The 8171-nt window shown below is 44.8% G+C and overlaps 1 non-coding gene across 1 annotated transcript; it reads right to left on the bottom strand.

Annotated features, from left to right (window-relative positions):
* Positions 1-4482: 4482 nt before the first annotated feature.
* On the bottom strand, positions 4483-4564 carry TRNAS-UGA (transfer RNA serine (anticodon UGA)). Its single transcript has one exon. It is a non-coding gene; the product is annotated as a tRNA-Ser (tRNA).
* Between the last annotated feature and the right edge of the window lie 3607 nt (positions 4565-8171).

Genomic DNA, 8171 nt, shown 5'->3' on the forward strand with positions numbered 1-8171 from the left:
CAAAGCCAGATCAGTCATGTGCAAAGCAAAGCCTTACCTGCTGTACTATTGCTCTGGCCCTAAATACATTTCTTACAGATATTTGTTCTGTATCCACAGATCTTCCTTCGTAGTTTCTGTTAGAACTTTAGAATTTTCTAAGTGTGGAAAGTGTCTTGGTTATGTTAATGGAGTAAGTTCTGATAAGCACTTGAAGATGGGGGTGGGGAAGGGGTGGCAGGGAGGTAATGCTGGTTGCCAGGGAAACCAAAATGAATAAAGAGTGGAACTTTCAGTCCTACTCTAAGACCAGAGAGTCCTGCTATTTTTCTGGGTTTTTTTGTTTGTTTGTTTTTGGTTTTGGTTTCTTTTTTTTGCTTTTTGGGGTCACACCCGGCGATGCACAGGGGTTACTGCTGGCTCTGCATTCAGGAATTACTCCTGGCGGTGCTCAGGGGACCATATGGGATGCTGGGAATTGAACCTGGGTCAGCCGCATGCAAGTCTAATGCCCTACCCGCTGTGCTATCGCCCCAGCCCCCTATCTTTCTGGAGGGGAGAGGGACTGGAGTTCGAATTCAATTGACAATGGCCAGTGAACTAATCACGTAATGCAGTCTCCATTAAAACTGAAGAGGAGGACGTGAGAGAGAGAGAGAGAGAGAGAGAGAGAGAGAGAGAGAGAGAGAGAGTACAGAGCTAAGGCATTTACCTTGCACACTGCCAGCCCTAGTTCCACCCTCTGCTACTGCATATGTTCCCCTGAGCAAAACCCACCTACCTAAAGTAGAAAACTGATGAGGAGGGATTTCAGAGAGCTTTCTGGTTGGTGGACATGCAAATATTTAGGGGAGAATAGAGCCCAGAAAAGGTATGGAAACTTCATGCCTTTCCCCACACCATGCTCTAGGCATCCCTCTCATGTGACTATTTCTGAACATCTTTTGGTGATCTAGTGAGTAAATAGTATTCCTTGGTTCTGTGTATTATTTTAGCAGATGAATCCAAGCCAGTGCAAGTGTTCTGGGAAGCTCTGATTTATAGCCAATGGATCAGAATCACAGAAAAAGATTAATAGTAGTAGTTAATGATAAACCAACTAAACTTTCAGGGCAGGGGTGGGGAGCATGTTTCACCTGTGTGAGCTTGGATTTGATCCCTGGCATGGAAAGAAAGGAAAAAATAAAAGAAAGAGAAGGGTTTGAAAAGGAGAAATTTGGTGAGGGAAATGGAAGGAAAAGTAGAGCAGGGGTGAAAGGGGTGAGACGGGGGTGTGGGGGGGAGAGAGGAAGTGAATGGAGGGCAGGAATAGGGAGGGGAAAGGAAGTTGAAGAAAAGGGGAGGAGAAAGGAGAGAAAACAAAAGGGAGAAAAGAAGGGAATAGAAAGGGAGGGAAGGGAAAGAAAAAGGCAAGGAAAGAAAAAAAATGTAGGCTTTTATTTGTTTTAGGGGGCCACACCCAGTGATGCTCAGGGCTTCGTTCTGGCTCTGCACAGAGGAATTACTCTTAGTGGTGCTTGGGGAGCCATACAGGATGCCAGGGATTGAATCAGTCAGCCTCGTCCAAGGCAAATACCCTACCCATTGTACTATCGCTCTGCACCCCCAAATGGACACCTAGAGTCTAAGGAGGAGGTTGGGAAACTGCAGTCTGTAGTTTATGTGTTGGACAGAGGTAATCTGGAGCTTTTGATCAGACTCTCAAGTAGAGATTTGGGCCTTAACCTGTGGCATTGGATGTTCTCTTCAGGTAACACTGTCGTCCTGTTGTTCATCGATTTGCTCGAGCGGGCACCACTAACGTCTCCATTGTGAGAATTGTTGTTACTGTTTTTGGCATATTGAATATGCCACAGGTAGCTTGCCAGCCTCTGCCGTGAGGGCGAGATACTCTTGGTAGCTTGCTGGGCTCTCTGAGAGGGACGGAGGAATCGAACCCGGGTCGGGTCTCATGCAAGGCAAATGCCCTACCTGCTGTGCTATTGCTCTAGTCCCTCTTCAGGTAGATACTGTGAAAGTTGAGCTGAACTGAGTTAAATTGTTAGATACCACCGGGTTCTGAGAATTGCTTTTTGGTGCGGGAGCGGAGAGCAGGGGTTGCTGGGTGTGGGGGCGGGGGAGTGGTCTCCAGACACTTACTGCTTGAAAATGAGATGCAGGACTCTAAGACAGCAGTGAATAGACAAATTTTCTCTACTAAGAGCTTGCAATTAGACGCTAACTTTAGTTGAAAAAAAAAATTTTTTTTTTTGCATATTTGAGTGGCATGAAGTATACCTGCAAATGGCTGGGTTCATTAGACAGTTAATGAATTATTCAACTCAAACAGTGAAATAATTATCTATAAAATGCCAGAAAAATATAGGAGGATTGAGACAACTTGGTAGAGAAGAAGCAAGGAAAAAACAGTTTGCATTCTGGGGAAGTGGGAAGCTCTCTTTGATTGTGCAGGAGAGAGAGGAATATCTAAAGGACATTGGCTTGGCTAACCATGAACATGATTTAGAGCCAGGTTTCTGTCTTGGAACCAAACCTTTTCTAAGAACCCCGGGATATAGCTCAGTGGTTAAAAGTGTCTGTCGCATAAGTGTGAGATCTTGCGTTCATCTCCATAAGCACTGAGCACAGGACAGCAGCTCTGCTGGCTGGAACTCTCTGAAAAAGTGATTTCTGGCACATAGGTAGATGCATGTGAGCACCACGGCAAAGATGTGTAAGCATGGCAGCCAGAAGTGTCGTCTCCAGAAAGCAGGTGTGGGATCACTGTAGTGACTGTGTGTAATCACTGTGTATAATTGCACCACAATTAAAGTGTGACACAGTGGCCGAGGGGAAGAGGAGGGGAAGGGGAGGGAAACAACCTCTGATGTTCCAGTTCCTGTTTGGAATTCTATGGTCTGCTCATTTCTGGCATATTTTCAGAATAACGCTTTCATCTAAACTAAGGATGAGCATATGTATATATAGGTTGGAGTGATAGCCTAGCAGCTAGGGCATTTGCCTTGCATGCAGCCCACCCAGGTTCGATTGCTCCGCCCCTTTTGGAGAGCTCAGCAAGCTACCGAGAGTATCCCGCCCGCACCACAGAGCTTGACAAACTACTCGTGGTGTATTCGATATGCCAAAAACAGTAACAACTCTCACAATGGAGACATGATACACACACACACACACACACACACACACACATATGCAATCTTCAACTCATCAATGCAGACACTTAAGTAGTATCTGTAAAAACCAATATTTCCTTTCTTAGGATAAAACACTTTGAAATTCTATAGACTTATTTAAACTTTTTCCCATTTACATTTTCTTAATTCTCTTTATGCTTTCTAAATTTTACGTCTTTGTGTTCCATGCGGGGCTGAAGCGATAGCACAGCGGTTGGGTGTTCGCCTTTCACGTGGCCAACCAGAGTTCGATTCCTCTGCCCCTTTCGGAGAGCCCGGCAAGCTACCGAGAGTATCGAGCCCTCGAGGCAGAGCCTGGCAAGCTCCCTGTATGTATTGGATATGCCAAAAACAGTAACAATAAGTCTCTCAATGAGAGACGTTACTGGTGCCCGCTTGAACAAATCAATGAGCAATGGGATGACAGTGACAGTGTTCTATGCAGGAGGGATATTATAGGATGTCCCAGGCCCTCTTGTATCATAATACCTCTCTCATTCATTTTTTCTCAAACAAATTTAGACTTTATTCTTTTTCCAGGAAGGTTTGTTACACATGTACCAAAAAGTTCCCAAATACCCTCATACACCACCATGAGAAAACACCATCTTTGGTAAAGATTCTAAAACCAAAACAAAACCTCCATGTTTTTAAAACCAACATGAGGCTTCCCTAAGTAATTAAATATGTGATAAAACTGACAGAAATTACATAACATAACATAACATTATATCAATATATAACAGATATGTACTTATCTCTCCTTTTCTATTATTATATTAGCATTAATGCAATTATCTCCATTTTGTCTTCATAGTAGTCAAAAATCATGTAACATCAAGTTATTTCCCCGTTTAGACCCCATAAGTTACCTACTTAACTCTGATAGATAAATACCAGTAGGGGATGGATGTTACAAAAGATTTTATAATGTTGGAGAAATGCATATTTTAAACTACATTCTTAAAATCCAGGCTAGTTTTCCATTTACCAAAACTTCAGATCAAATTTAAAAGTATCTACATTACCTAAGACACCATACAGCACATCAGTGTTTATGCCACCTGGGGGCTACAATGAAATGAAAATGGGAGACACAAACCACACACACACACACACACACACACACACACACACAAAGTCTCTTAGCCTAAACTTTGAAACCTCTTATTCAGGTTTGTTTGTTTATATTTTGTTTGGTTTTGGGGCCACACCTGGATGTGCTCAAGGCTGACCCCTGACTGCATAAAAATGGGGCTCCCTGTTGTAGTCAGAAGTTCTGTATTTGCTTTAGAGGAAATAATCCAGTATTTATTAATTTGGTATTTATAGCTGTTAGCAGGATTCGAACCTGCACAGGGAAACCCCATTGGATTTCAAGTCCAATGCCTTAACCACTTGGCCATCACCGCCACGCTATTTTATAAAACATAACTAAGTAGCAAAATATTATGAACAATAATGAGCTCAATTATTATTGTCTAGATAAGTCACAAGTTGTTTATCCATTCACTTATTAAAGGGCATCTGGTTAGATTTTAGATTTGGACAATTTTAATTTGTTTAAGTATCTAGAACTATAGATAGGCTGGAGCGATAGCACAGCGGTTGGGCATTTGCCTTTCACGCAACCGACCTGTGTTCGATTCCTCCGAGCCTCTCAGAGAGCCCAGCAAGCTACCGAGACTATGGAGCCTGCACGACAGAGCCTGGCAAGCTACCTGTGCGTATTGGATATGCCAAAAACAGTAACAATAAGTCTCTCAATGAGAGACGTTACTGGTGTCCGCTCGAACAAATGGATGAGCAACGGGATGACAGTGACAATGATCTAGAACTATAAAAATTTTGTACATTGACCTGGAGTACTGCAGATTATTTTTGCTAAAATAAAAATAGTTCTAGTAACTGTAAAAAAAAAAATGGGACTCCCGGGGCTGGAGCAATAGCACAGCAGGTAGGGCATTTGCCTTACACACAGCCAACCTGAGTTCAATTCCCAGCATCCCATATGGTCCCCTGAGCACCGCCAGGAGTGATTCCTGAGTGCAGAGCCAGCAGTAATCCCTGTACATCACTGAGTGTGCCCCAAAAAGAAAAAAATGGGGCTCTGAGGACCTTACGTGGTGCCAGGGAGCAAACCCGAATGGACCGTGTGCAAGACAAGCACCCACGCCCCCAGCTGTACAGCTGAACAGCTCTGGCCCCTGTAGTTTTTTTTCCCATACGCATTTCATTCCCTATGCTTAATAAATAGTGCCTTGACTTTGCTCTTCAGGGAGGGGATCTCCGGGTTTGACGGAGGAGCAGACGATACCGCGCAGAGAGCAGAGCAGCATGGCCTGACGTGAGACGCCGAGCTGAGGTGGCGGAGCGAGAGCTTAGCCTGTGTCAGGACACTGTGCTCAAAGATCCAGCCTGAGGGAGGGACTCCACCTGCTCTCCAACGGCTCCAAACCCAAAGCATCCTGTAATTTCCCCCCTTGGCTTATAGGAGTTTTGTTTGTTCCTTGTTTGGGAAGGCGGATCAGGCAGTGCTTAGGAGTCACTCCTGGCTCTGCGTTCAGGAATCACTCCTGGCAGTGCTCAAGGGACCATATCTGTTCAAAACCTATGCCAAGATTTGAACCGGGGCCGACTCTGTGAAAAGCAAGTGCCCCAATTGTTGTGATTACCTAAGACACCATAAAACTTAATCCTTATGATTAAGATCCTTATTTTTGCTCATGGTTTTGAGTTTAGAGGATAAATGGCTTAAAAATGTAGGCGGTCTCAGATGGAGTAGGTGTGCCAGCTCTGCTGGCCCCAGATGAACCCCTGTGGCCATGAGCTTCCAGAAGAAAAACCAAGGTACATGGGTTCAGGGACTAAGACTCCAGGCCACATGGTGGCAGCGGAGATGGACCGTCCCTTCCTGTCTTCTTGCCCACTTGGGTCCTGGCTGTCATGCCCGTGAACTGCCTCCGGGCGCCATCTCAGCACCTCAACGGCCTTGGCCCAGAGACTCCCACATGGATCTCAAAATGGATTAGCTCCCTACAGAGATGTCTCTGGACCCCAACCATTTACAATTTTAGAATTCCAGAAGCACATGGCCACTTTTGCGGCCATGTAATCTCTCTGGTGTTCATAATAAGCAGTAGAAAATAAATGATATAGCATCTGCTCCTGGCAGGCAGGCTTGAACGGTGGTGGGAAGGTGTAATGGTGGTGGGATTGGTGTTGAAATATTGAATGTAATCAATTACTGTGGACAACCTTATGAAGATTAATTTATTTTTAAACGTAGGTGATTTTAATGTCCATACCCCGTGGAAATGTGTGATTTTGGTTTCATTCTTTGAACAACAGAAAAGACAAATCTACATACCAAAACACATAAAGCTATGAGACAAACTTTCCCAAACCTGAAAGTAACATCAGACTTTCCTTATTAGTACAGCAGGTATTAGAAAAGGTATTATAACCTTTTCCTAACACAAGAGCCTAAATACAGAGTCAAGATTGCAAAGGGCTGGAGCACATGTTTTGCACATGGGAGGTCTGTGTTTGTTTCTTAGCACCACATGGTCCCCCAAGCACTGCTGGGAGTGGCCCCCAAACATTGAGTTGGGAAGTCGTCCCTGACCACTATTGGATAGGGCCCAAAATTCAGTAGGAAAAAAGAAATCCAAAATACTAAACACCAAACGATCAGAGCTAAAGGCAAATACCAGGGAAATTCACACCTTAGGGTTGGCTAGTGCACAATGGGTTGCCCCAAGACCAGAAGATGCACCTCGGTTACTGAGCATTGCGCCCAAACCATATTGGGGATATGAAAATTAGCAGGCCAAAGGAGAAAAGTGAGAAAAGAGACAGACATGCAGAGCTGGAGCGATAGCACAGTGGGTAGGGCTTTTGCCTTGCACGTGGCCAGCCCGGGTTTGATTCCCAGCATCCCATATGGTCCCCTGGCATCGCCAGGGGTGATTCCTGAGTGCAGAGTCAGGAGTGACCCCTGTGCATCGCTGGGTGTGACCCAAAAAGAAAAAAAAAGGGAGAGAGAGAGACATGCATAGAGACAAACAGAGAACACAATTGTCTTGGAGAAACACAAGAAGAATTTACTGACTACGGTCCTGCTGAGGAACCAGTCCTCGGAGGCAAAGAAATCTCGAGGTGCAGTTCACTTAGGGTGGAGTTTCTGCACTCTCCAGCAGCCAGAGATGGTTCCCTGGGCTCTTCCCTGTTCTCAGAAAATTGCCAGTGGGAAAATTCCCCAGCTAATGGACTCTAGTTCTGCAATATGCAGCTGAGCTGGACTTGTAAATGACCAGTTTTATTTCTCCAAGCCAAGGAGTTCATGACTGAAGAGGCGAAAACCACCATCTCCTCAAATGGTCTGTGCCAAATTCTCAAAAGTGGCCTCAGCCATCTGACGTTGATCATTTCTCAGCTCAGAGTCTTTCCAAGCAGTGACTTCAGCTTGCTGCCTGGTCCTATGGGATGAACTGAGGAGACAGCCATTAAGATTCAAAGGTCCTCGTTCAGTTTCCCATGCTGAGTTGGGGAAAGAACTGGCCATGGTTTTAAAGGGACTCTTCCTTCTCACCCTGTAGTTGAGGTAGTGACAGCAAAAGCTGAGCTTCCTGCTGAAAAAAATTATTAGCACTGACTCTCAGTAAATAACTGGGGTAACAAAAAAAATTTTTTTTTGCAGGGTACACTAGCAATGCTCAGGGGTTACTCCTGGCTCTGCACTCAGGAATTACTCCTGGAGGTGCTCAGCAGACTGAATGGGATGCCAGGGATCAAACCCCAGATAGTCACATGCAAGGCAAGCTTTTTCATCCCTCCAGGTCCAAGAACAAAACACATTAGAAGTTACATGATCATCAAGCAGCTGTAAGCAAATCAACACTCAAAATAGAGGCAAGGCCAGTGGGGAAGGTGAATTCTGCCGTGGCAAGTCAGTGCATGAAAGTGAGAAGTACTGATGGATCTCCTAAGTGGTGTTTCTCTGAGCTAGGACAGGAA

The sequence above is a fragment of the Sorex araneus genome, chromosome 2 (genome assembly GCF_027595985.1).
Source record: "Sorex araneus isolate mSorAra2 chromosome 2, mSorAra2.pri, whole genome shotgun sequence".
NCBI lineage: Eukaryota > Metazoa > Chordata > Mammalia > Eulipotyphla > Soricidae > Sorex > Sorex araneus.